The following is a 12,410-nucleotide window of genomic DNA, read 5'->3' as shown; positions in this document are numbered from 1 at the left end:
CCTTCTAGAGATAATATATAAATTTAACAAAATTAAAATAAAACTGCCAGGAAATTTTCATTCTGGACTAATGCAAGTTGATTCTAAAGTTTAAATGAATGATTAAGCATGTAATAATAGGAAAAACTCTAAAATAAGAGTAATGAGGGAGGATTACTCCTGCCAAATATTAAAACATACTTTAAAATCTCAATAATTATAACTGTGGCATTGGCAAATGAATAGATAGACAATGAAAAATTCTAGGCATAGGCCCAAGTATATATGGAAATATAGTACGTGATAAAGGTGACATCTCAAATTACTGAGAACAGATAGACTTTTTAAAAAATATATTTTATTGATTATGCTATTACAGTTGTCCCATTTCCCCCCTTCACTCCCCTCCACCCTGCACACCCTCTCCCACCCATATCCCTCCCCTTTATTTCATGTCCATGTGTCATAAGTTCTTTAGCTTCTACATTTCCCATACTATTCTTGCCCTCCCCCTGTCTATTTTCTACCTACCATCTATGCTACTTATTCTCTGTACCTTTTCCCCCCTCTCTCCTCCTCCCACTCCCCTGTTGCTAACCCTCCATGTGATCTCCATTTCTGTGGTTCTGTTCCTGTTCTAGTTGATTGCTTAGTTTCTTTTTGTTTTTGTTTTAGGTGTGGTTGTTAATAATTGTGAGTTTGCTGTCATTTTACTATACATGTTTTTTATCTTCTTTTTCTTAGATAAGTCCCTTTAACATTTCATATAATAATGGCTTGGTGATGATGAACTCCTTTAACTTGGCCTTATCTGAGAAGCACTTTATCTGTCCTTCCATTCTAAATGAAAGCTTTGCTGGATAGAGCAATCTAGGATGTAGTTCCTTGCCTTTCATGACTTAGAATACTTCTTTCCAGACCCTTCTTGCCTGATTTGAGAAATCAGCTGATAGCCTTATGGGCATTCCTTTGTAAATAACTGTCTTCTTTTATCTTGCTGCTTTTAAGAGTCTCTCCTTATCTTTAATCTTGGGTAACTTAATGATGATGTGCCTTGGTGTGTTCCTCCTTGGGTCCAACTTCTTTGGGACTCTCTGAGCTCCCTGGACTTCCTGGAAGTCTATTTCCTTCACCAGATTGGGGAAGTTTTCCTTCATTATTTGTTCAAATAACTTTTCCACTTGTTGCTCTTCCTCTTCCCCTTCTGGTACCACTATAATTCAGATGCTGGAACATTTAAAGATGTCCTGGAGGTTCCTAAGCCTCTCCTCATATTTTTTGAGTTCTTGTTTCTTCATTCTTTTCTGTTTGGGTGATTCTTCCTTCTGGTCCACTCCATTGATTTGAGTCCCAGTTTTCATCCCATCACTATTGGTTCCCTTTGCATTTTCTTTCAGTTCATTTAGCATAGTCTTCATTTTTTCATCTAATTTGCAACCAAATTCGACCAGTTCTGTTAGCACCCTGATCACCAGTGCTTTGAACTGTGCATCTGATAGGTTAGCTATCTCTTCATCACTTAATTGTATTTGCTCTGAAGCTTTGATCTATTCTTCTGTCTGGGCCATTTTTTTTTTGTCATGTTGTGCCTGTTACATATGAGGGGCAGAGCCTTAGGTGTTCACCAGGGCGAGGCAACCCAGTCACTGGGTTGTGACACTTTATGTGGGGGTGGGGTCCAAAAGGGAACAATGGTGCTTGCTCTGCTCTCTGCCGGATTTCAGTCCCTTATACTGCTTCCTCCAAGCAAACTGGGCCTTTCTGGTGCTGGTTCCTGGGTGGGTGGGCTTGTGTACATTCTAGGACCCTGTGGGTCTCTCCAATGAACTCTCCTGTGATGCTGGGAGTCTTTCCCTGCACCTCAACTCCCACAGGTGTTTTCAATCAGTGTTTTGAGGCTTTATTTCCCTGTGCTGGGACCCAGGTTGCTCAGTCTGTCTTGCTCCCCAGTTTCGCCTGGTTTATCTGCATGCAAATGCAGGATCACCCAGTCAGCCAGCCACCTTGTGCACCATGCCTCACTTCACAATCACCGCCTCGTTGAGTTTGCCCATTGCCACCCTGTGCCAGGGATCTTCCAGCCACCACCTGCGCACCCAGGGTCCACCCACTGTAATCTTGCGTGCCTGGGGTCTGTCAGCTGCTGCCTTGTATACCCACTGCCACCACTTTTTTTTGCCCCGACCCCTCTTCACCCGGCTGCCTGACTCCACCCCACCTACCGGTCTGGATGAACGTGTCTATTTTAACTCCTTGGTTATTGGACTTCCATACAGTTCAATTTCCTGTCAGTCCTGGTTGTTATTCTGTTTCTAAATTGTTGTTGTCCTTATTTTGGTTGTGTGAGGAGGCACAGTGTGTCTACCTACGCCTCCATCTTGGCTGGAAATCCCAGATAGACTTTTCGATAATAAAAAATAGTGTGATTCTAGGATGGTCACTTGGAGAAGGGTAGAAATGGGCACATACCACATACCATCCAAGGTCTGTCCAGAAAAAGTCCAGCCATAATTAATATGTTGAGCATTGTTTGTGCAACATCAAAGTAACCTGGCAGCCAAGGAGGTTGGGCTGGAATAATATGCATGTGTGAACAATGACAAATTCACTGGACTAGTCAGTGGGGTTGGTAGACGCCATTGAATGAGCATGTGGTTGTCGAAATCAAAACGACTGAGCAAGTAGAACAATAAATCTGTATCAAATTTTGTGCTAAGCTTGAACATTCCTCCATGGAAACTATTCAGATGACTCAGAAGGCCACAAATATGGGCAACCAGTGATGGGCAGCTTTATCAGAACAATACACCCACTCATGTATCACGTCTCATGCTCAGTTTTTTTGTGAAACATCAAATCACCCAGGTGACTCAGTCCACTACATCACAGATTTGTTGCCCTGTGACTTCTGGCTATTCCCAAAACTAAAATCACCTTTGAATGTGAAGATGTTTAAGACCATCAGTGAGATTTGGGAAAATATAACAGGGCAGCTGATGGTGACTGAGAGAACTGTGTGAGGGCCCAAGGTGCCTACTTTAAAGGCAACTGAAGCATCATTGTCCTGTGCATAATGTTTCTTGTATCTTTTATCTTCTTCAATAAATGTCTCTATTTTCATGTTATATGGCTGGATACCTTCTGAATAGACATTGTATACCAGAATAAAGACCAAACAGATCAGTGATGTAAATGAAAAAACTTCAGGAAGAAAACATGTGAATTCTTTTATATTCTGGATATGAAGGATGTGAAGAAAGGTTTTAAACCATAACATCATTAACATGCAATAAAAGAAATGATTGGTTAATTTCACTATAAAACTCTTTTAATATTTAAAAACCACTGTAAACCAGGCCAAATACCAAGAGATAAACTGGTAGAAAATCTGTGCGATATTTCTCACAGATAAAGTACTGATCTCCCTAATATAAAAAATAATCTCAAAAATACAGGAAAGGAAAGATTTAAAAAATTCAGTAGAAAAATGGACATAAACAGTTGACAGAAAACAATATACAAAATGGTGTTAACGTATGAAAAGATGCTCAACTTCACCCACAAATAAAAATTAAAACTACACTGGATACTGTCTCTCACTTATCATGTTGGCAAAAACGAAAAGCATGACCATGCACACTGTTGGAAAGACTACAGGAGAAGCAGGCAGTTGGACACATTGCTGGTAGGAATGCAAAGTGGTACCTTATCTATGGAAGGATGTTTGGCAACAACTAAGAAAACTATGCATTTATGCTTTGACCAAGAAATCCCACTTCTAGGAACTAGCCCTGAAAACATCTTCACAAATATATGCCCAAGGTTATTCACTGTGGCAATATTGCAACTTATAACAACTTAAGGGCCTGCTGATAGGCAATGAGTTACATAAACTATACTACAGCTGCAAAATGTGTTGTGCTAAACTGGAAAATATTATAAACTACAGAGTGATTTCCAGGATATGTTTTAAGTTAAAAAAGTAAAATACAGAGGAGTATATATAGCATACTACCTTTTATGTACAAAGGAAGGTTAAATAAGAAATATATATAATACATATCTAATATACATATATATTCATGTATATACACACATATTTACACAGAAGGATTAACCAGAAACTAATAAAAACTATGACCTAGAGGCTGGTGGATGGGAAATAAATGAAAGGGATATAGATGGGAATTAGAATTCTCTATCATTTTTCATATAGTTTTGTCTTTTGAGCATGTAAAAGCTTAACATGTTTAAAAAGTAAGTCAAGTATGGTGATAAATGCATACTCTAAAACTATAAACCCACAGAAACAAATGAACTCAATGGCATATCAAACTGATAACACAACCACATAGAAAGAAGAATTAATGCAAGTGAATTTTTAACCAAGTTCTTTGGCTATCCTCACTTTCTGTTATACATTCTAAGGACAAAAATTATTCCAACAAAATCTTGAATTTTTCTTTATAAGTTTGTTGTTAGTAGTGGTATTGGTATAGTAATCCTGAAGTGCGTTTGTGCATGCTAGAGCAAATAGGTGAACTATATTAAACTTCTGGAAATCCAGAGTCTTAAGAGAAGGGAAATACAAATAAGGAACAAAAAACCCTGTGGTATTAGACTTAAATTGGAGTAGCTTCTAACTCTGTCCATCTAAAAGGCCAGAAACAATGACATCCCAGTTGCAATTAGCACACTTAATAGCCAGGTCTTTATTTATAAAACAACTCCCTACACAAAGTAACCAGGAAGCCTTAGAAAATTAGGTAATTCCAGGTCTCATGCAGAGAAAGTGCAAAGTGGCATTGAACCATCTTTTATGTCAGAAAGCAAAGATGCATTTCAAAATGAATGGGCATATCAAAAAGATACAAGAACCTGAGTGAAGAGGCTCCTACTGGCCAAACTTGGAACAATTTCATTTAAAAAAATGACTATAATCAATTATAAAACATTGAATTAAAAAAGAATAATTGAGTCTATGGTGAATTAATTTTTTAAAAGACTGAAGAGATAAAGTTATTCTTTACAGAAGAAAGTCAGTTAATAAATGGGAGAAATGATAGAATTAAAATATCATCATTCCAGAACTATAATTGATTTAAGCAAAAATCACTGAATAAAAGGTTATTGGGGAACAGAGTATTCATATAGGTTTAATATATCATCCCACAGATTTCTTACCAATTACAAAAGGAAAAGGTTTTTACACTAGAGTAATCTGGTAGTCATCCTAAACAAATGATTAAATATAATAAATTGTTATACACTCCTAGTGCAATGAAATGGGAAATACACATTATCACTGATGTAGCAGTCTTGCCACAATATTTGACCTGAATCAGATTTTGAGGACATAACCAAATAATCCCAATTATAGACATTAACCAGACAACTCACATGACCATGATGGCTTGGAAGAGGAAAAAGGAAGGTCACAGGTACTATTCTAGATTAAAGAAAATTATGGAAACAATAGAAACAATCATCATGTGTGATCTTTAATTATACCTAGATTGAAAAAAATATGTAAAAGACATTTTGGAACCCACTGAGTAAATTGGAATATGGGTGTCTATGATTTGGGGGAGATGAGAATAGCACTGTCAGTTGGGAAAATGTCATTGTTCCTTGTAGACACAGGCTGAAGTAGTTTCACATGATTCAAAACTTGTGTGTGTGCCTCTGTGCACAAGTGTGAGAGACAGAGAGATACAGAGAGAGCACACAAAAGTGCACGAATTAGTGTTCTATGCAGGAAAAATCGAGTGAAGGAAAGGTATGAGAATGGAGGATGTGAGAGTAGTCTTGGCCTCCCACGACAGTAAGTCAGTACCTAATACACAGCACTGCTAAGTCAAAAAGGTGGTGTCAGAATGTCAGGGTTCAAATCCCCGTCTTAGCCTTTCACCCTGTGTTTGGGCGACCTACTTAACCTCTCTGTGCCTCAGTTTTCTTATAAGCCAATAGCAGTACCTACCAAGTTGGGTTGTTGAGAGAATGAATAGTTAGAACACATAAGGAACTTCGGAGAGTGGCACAGCGTAAGCCCTGGTGAAACAGCTACTTAAGTAGATATAAACAGTGATCAAGGAGATTGCTTAGAAATATGAAGACAAATACCGAAGTTAACACTAAAAACAATTAGCAGTGGCAGCCTCTGGGGAGCAGGACCTGGGGTGGGAAGAAAAGAGGCAGGGGGCTGCCGTTTCTAATTATGAACTGCATAAAACTATTCGCCTGTTAAACTATGCTCATATGTAATTATGATAGGAAGTAATTCTTAAGAAAGAAGAAGCACAAGAGTAGAAGTGCAGCTTTCAATACCATCTGTATGGAAATAAGCTCTAAGGCTGAGGCACCTCTGTGCTTCCATTTCTTCCCCTAAAAAATAAAAGGGTGAAAGATCTGAGCACCCAGAACACAGCTGAGGTGATTCTTCTTGTGAGAAACAAAAACCCATAGCCACTGAAATGTTATATAAAATCTTGAGGTTAAATGAAAAACAACAACAACAAAAATATATTCCATTGTCTGACCCACTGCAGGCTCTACTATAACACTCAAAGTTAGCTGGTCTGCCCAGAGTCACCTGGGGGCACAGCTCTGTGGAAGTCGGCGCCTCTGGAAGCCACTCTGCCCACAGGGTCATTTCTCCCATTAATTAGTGCCAGGCACATTCCATGTCTGACAAAAGCAGGGAGCCTCTCTCAATCTCAGCCCACACTGGGATCAAGGAAACTGCAAAATGTCATCATCAAAAGCCAGTAAATCTTGGCCTGCCACCACAAGAAACAAAATAAATACATTTTTTTTCAAATTTAGAAACACACATACACACACGTTGTAGCATTAGAGCTCTTTCTACTCTCAATATTTAGTCCTGTTTTGAGAGTTTCCTGAAAATACATGACTGAAAACAGACCCACAGAAGAACAGTGTGTGGTGACAATGTCTTAACACTACTTACATTGCTAGTTTCAGCTGGAAAACATTAATATCGAATGACCTTTTTCTGAAGGGTACTTTATGGAGACAAAGCAATTTTTTGTAATATGGTTACCATAGTGATTGGCCCTTTTAAAAGGCTGGGGGAGAAATGATGTACATCTGTAATCAACAGCCACTGAAACAACAAATGGTTTGATAAAGCCACGTTTGGGAATTAATTTGAAGCAGATAGATAAGCAGGTTTTTTAAAGACAACCAAAAAGAAAAAGAAAAGAACACTGTGGTGCTGCACAGCGGAGCTTTGGTGACTAGCATGGACCTCTGCTCAGGAAGAAGGGGTAACTGCTTAGGGACCCAGGGAGGGCTCACTGAAACACAAAGGCCTGTGGGTTCTCACAGGTGACAAGTCAGCAGCCTCCACCCTGTGGAGTGAGGAAAGATCCTCCTGCCCCCTCTCCTAGTCAAGTTTGGCCAGAGCTGGCATCTCCTCTGTCTGAATAAAGGAGGCACTACTTATAAGAACCAGGGCTTCTTAGAGAAAATGCTGGCCCCAGGGCTGGGGACAGAAAGGTACAGGAGGAGCCTGAAATATTGTGTTGTGTCAGAAAGCAGGAAACTGCGCAAGGAATGATGCCAAAGGGATGAGCAAGCCAGCTTGCAGGAGCTTCCTCTGGCCAAACATGAGAGGATTTAAGCATCAAAATAAATAATGATAGTAACAGATTATAATCCATAAAACCATTGCATCATAAGTCCATACAGACTGAATGAATGAATGAATGAATATACAAATTGGAAGTTTAATGAGGGTACTTACACAATTTCAAAGTACCTGCACACAAAATACTAAATAAGAAGGAGAAAAGAGTAACATATAATGCATTAGCCTTAGAGATGTCATCTTAATCTAGTGATTAAAATGACAAATATATGATTTCATTTATGTGTGGAATCTAAAGAACAATAATAATGAACGAACAAAACAGAAACAGACTCACAGATACAGAGAACAGACTGATGGTTGCCTGAGGGGAAGGAGTTTAGGGGAAGGGTGAAAAAGATGAAGGGACTGAGAAATACAAATTGATAGTTACAAAACAGTCACAGGGATATAAAGTACATCATAGGGAATGTAGTCAATAATATTGTAATACCTAGGTATGATGTCTGGTGGGTCCTGGAAATACCAGGGAGAACACTTTGTAAAGTATATAATTATCTAGCCACTACGCTGTACACCTGAAACTGATACAAAATAATATTGAATGTAAACTGTAATTGAAAATAAGTAAAAATTAAAATAAAATAAAATTACCATTACCAGCAATGGAGCTATTTAAAAGTGATACCTGATAGATGAAGACAAGACATAGCACCTCTTCTGTAGTGTTCACTGCAAAGATGCACAGCCTAAGTGTATTCATGAGGGAAACATTGGACAAATCCAAAGTAAGGAATCCTACTAAGTCATTGATCTACAATCTTCACAAGTGACTTTTCTATGGTAGTCCAGGCAATGTTCCAGAATGAACAAGACTAAAGTGACCTGACAGGCATGCTGAACCAAATTCTTTTTATATAAATGGCATTACTGGGAGAATGGAAACATTTTCATGGGGTCCAAGGATTAGATGGTAGTAAATATCAATGTTAATGGCCTGATATTGATAGTTGGATTATTGTTATACAAGAGAATGTCTTTGCTTATTGGAAATACACATTAGAATATTTGGGAGAAGGACATTATTTCAGCAATTCTGAAATGGTTCAGTGTAGAAAAATATTTTGTACTGTAACTTCCAACTTTTCTGTAAGTTTGAGAGTTTTAAAAAATAGATTTAAAAAAGAAGGCAGAGGCTTCAGGCCAAGATGGAGGCATAGGTAGATACACTTTGCCTCTTCGTACAACCAAAAGAAGGACAACAAGTTTAAAAACAAAAAAAAGAACCAAAACTGCCAGAAAATCAAACTGAATGGAAGTCCAACAACCAAGGAGTTAAAGAAGAAACATTCATTCAGACTGGTAGGAAGAGTGGAGATAAACAGCAGTGGGGGAGGACATATGGCTTGGCAGTGGCTAGAGGACCTGGGGGGCAAGGCCGTGGCTGGCTGAGCAGGCAGTCCCACATTTGCATACAGATAACCAGGAAGAACAACTGGGGAGCAAGACAGACCACACAACCTGGGGTTCCAGTGCGGGGAAATAATGCCTCAAAACCTCTGGCAATAAAAACCTTTGGGGTTGTGGCAGTGGGAGAAACTCTCAGCCTCACAGGAGAAATCATTGGAGAGATCAACAGGGTCCTAGAATGTACACAAACCTACCTACCCAGGGAATCAGCACCAGAAGGGCCCAATTTGCTTGTGGGTAGCAGGGGAAGTGATTATAAGTGGGCAGAAAGCTGAGCAAGTGGCATTGTTCCCTCTCAACCCCTCCCCCACATACACTGCCACAACACAATGACATGGGTTGTCCCACCCTAATGAATACCTAAGGCTCTGCCCCTTACAATGCAACAGGTACACAAAGGCAAAATATATATATGTCCCAAATGAAAGAACAAATCAATGCTCCAAAAACAGAACTAAATGATGAAAAGATAGCCAACCTATCAGGTGCAGAGTTCAAAACACTGGTAATTGGGATGTTCACAGAAATGGTTGAGTATGGTCACAAAATGGAGGAAAAATTGAAGGCTATACAAAGTGAAATGAAGGAAAATGTACAGGGAACCAACAGTGAAGGGAAGGAAACCAGGACTCAAATCAATGACTTGGACCAGAAGGAAGAAATAAACATTTAACCAGACTAGAATGAAGAAACAAGAATCCAAAAAAAAGGGGACTGGCATAGGAACCACTGGGTCAACTTTAAACATTCCAACATCCAAATCATAGGGGTGCCAGAAGAAAAGGAAGATCATGAAATGGAAAACTATTTGAAAAAATAATGAAGGAGAACTTCCCCACTCTGACAAAGGAAGCAGACTTCCAGGAAGTCCAGGAAGCTCAGAGAGTCCAAAGAAGTTGGATACAAGGAAGCACACACCAAAGCACATTATAATTACATTAGCCAAGATGAAAGATAAGGAGAGAATCTTAAAGGCACCAAGAGAGAAGGAGACAGTAACCTACAAAGGAGTGCCCATAAGGCTATCAGCTGATTTCTCAAAAGAGATCTTGCAGGCAAGAAGGGTCTGGAAAGAAGTATTGAAGTCATGAAAGGCAAGGACCTACATCCAAGATGATTCTATCCAGCAAAGCTTTCATTTAGAATGGAAGGGCAGATAAAGTGCTTCCCAGATAAGGTCAAGTTAAAGGAGTTCATCATCACCAAGCCCTCGTTATATGAAATGTTAAAGGAACTTACCTAAGAAAAAGAAGATAAAAAATATGAACAGTAAAATGACAACACACTCATAACTATCAACAACTGAACCTAAAAACAACAAAAACAAACTAAGCAAATAACTAGAACAGAAACAGAATCACAGAAATAGACATCTCATCGAGGATTATCAGCGGGGGTGCCAAGCGGAGAGAATAGGGAAAAGGTACAGGGAATAAGAAGCATAAATGGTAGGTACAAAATAGACAGTGGGAGGCAAAGAATAGTATAGGAAATGGAGAAGCCGAAAAACTTATATATATGGCCCATGGACACGAACTAAGGGGGAGTGGCAATGCTGGTGGGAGGGGAGATGCAGAGTAGAGAGGAATAAAGGGAGAGAAAATGGTATGACTGTAATAGCACAATCAATAAAATACATTTTTAAAAATCACAGAAAAATTAAAAAGAAGGCAAATTACTAATATCAAAAATCAAAGAAAGGACATTACTAAAGATTTCATGGACTTTGAAAGTATAATAAAGGAGTACTATAAAAAACTTTATACCCACAAATTGAATAAGCCAGATGAAATGGACCACTTCCTTGAATGAAAATCTTAAAGAATTCACACAACCACTCCTGGAACTAATGAGCAAGTATACCAAGGTTGCAAGGTACAAAGTCAATATGCAAAATTCAGTTCTTATGTACCAGCAATGAAAGAATGAAATTTGAAATTAAAAACACATACCATTTCATTATTACCTCCCCAAATGAAATACTTAGTTAAAAATATACCAAAATACATATGTGCAAACCTATATGAGAAAAAGAACAAAACTGTGGTGAACAAAATCAAACTAAATAGAGAGCTATTCTTTGTTCATGGATAGGAAGTCTCAGTATTGTCAAGATGTCAGGTCTTCCCAAATTGACCTATGGACTCAATGTAATCCCAATCTAAATCCCAGAAAGTTGTTTTGTGGAGACTGACAAACTGACTGTAAAGTTTACATAGAGGCAAAAGATCCAGCATAGCCAACACAATATTGAAGAAGAGCAAAGTTGGAGGACTGACACTACCTGACTTCAAGACTTACTATAAAACCACAGTAATCAGAACAGTTTGGTATATTCAGGGTGATCACTTTGTAAGTTATATAAATGTCTAATCATTATGTTGTACACCTGAAAGCAATATAGTATTGTATGTCAACTGTAGTGGAAAAAAATTTAATTTAAAAAGGTAATAAAAATTAAAAGACAGTGTGGTGTTGTTAAATGAATAGACAAATAGATCAACGGAACAGAACAGAATGCCCCAAAATAGACTCACACAAATACAGTGAACTCATCTTTGCCAAAGGAGCAAAAACAATACAGTGAAGCAAAATTCTTTTCAAAAAATAGTGCCAGATCAACTGCATATACACCCACATGCAAAAATTAATTTAGAAACATACCTTACACCCTTCAGAAAAATTAACTCAGAATGGATCACAGACCTATGGGGAACTGTTCCGTGTGGCACGGGAAATGTATCCCAGCCCCTGATTCAGAAAACTGACAGGGAGCAAGGTTGGCTCACAAAGACCCACACCCACAAATAGGTTTTCCCATGGGGAATTAGGCCTGCATTGTACCTAAGCTGCTTTGAGGCTTGCTTTTACTAAAACTCTCTCACCTTCAATTGAAACAGCAAATGTTTACTGCATATCTCTAAAGTAACTTCCTAAAATCTGTGCTAAGCCTCCCAAGTATGGAGTGTAACCAGTTCAACCACTTCTCCCCTTGGTCTGCAACATCCTTCTCTTTGACGTAATTTGCAACATTCTTTCCGTTGTTATCTGTAAAAGGCAATCACCTACAGCAAACCTGTGCATAGTAAATGAGGACCATCCTCCATGTAATGTACCCAGAGAAGCAATAAAAGCTTGTCCAGGCAGGGGTCAGAGCCCTCTCTCTCAATTAGAGAGTGGCCATGCTGTCCCTTTTTCTCCACAGGACTTCTGCAGTTCGTGTGAATTTGTTCGTCACATCCACAACACACAGACCCCGCGGGCCAGGGTCCACATCACAGACCTAAATGTAAAATGTAAAACTATAAAATTATTATTTTCCAAGGTCCTTTTATTAGAATTTCATTTA

Source organism: Phyllostomus hastatus, unplaced genomic scaffold (genome assembly GCF_019186645.2).
Source record: "Phyllostomus hastatus isolate PE091 unplaced genomic scaffold, TTU_PhHast_1.1 phas_scaffold_46, whole genome shotgun sequence".
NCBI lineage: Eukaryota > Metazoa > Chordata > Mammalia > Chiroptera > Phyllostomidae > Phyllostomus > Phyllostomus hastatus.
Note: the sequence above shows the minus strand (reverse complement) of the source record.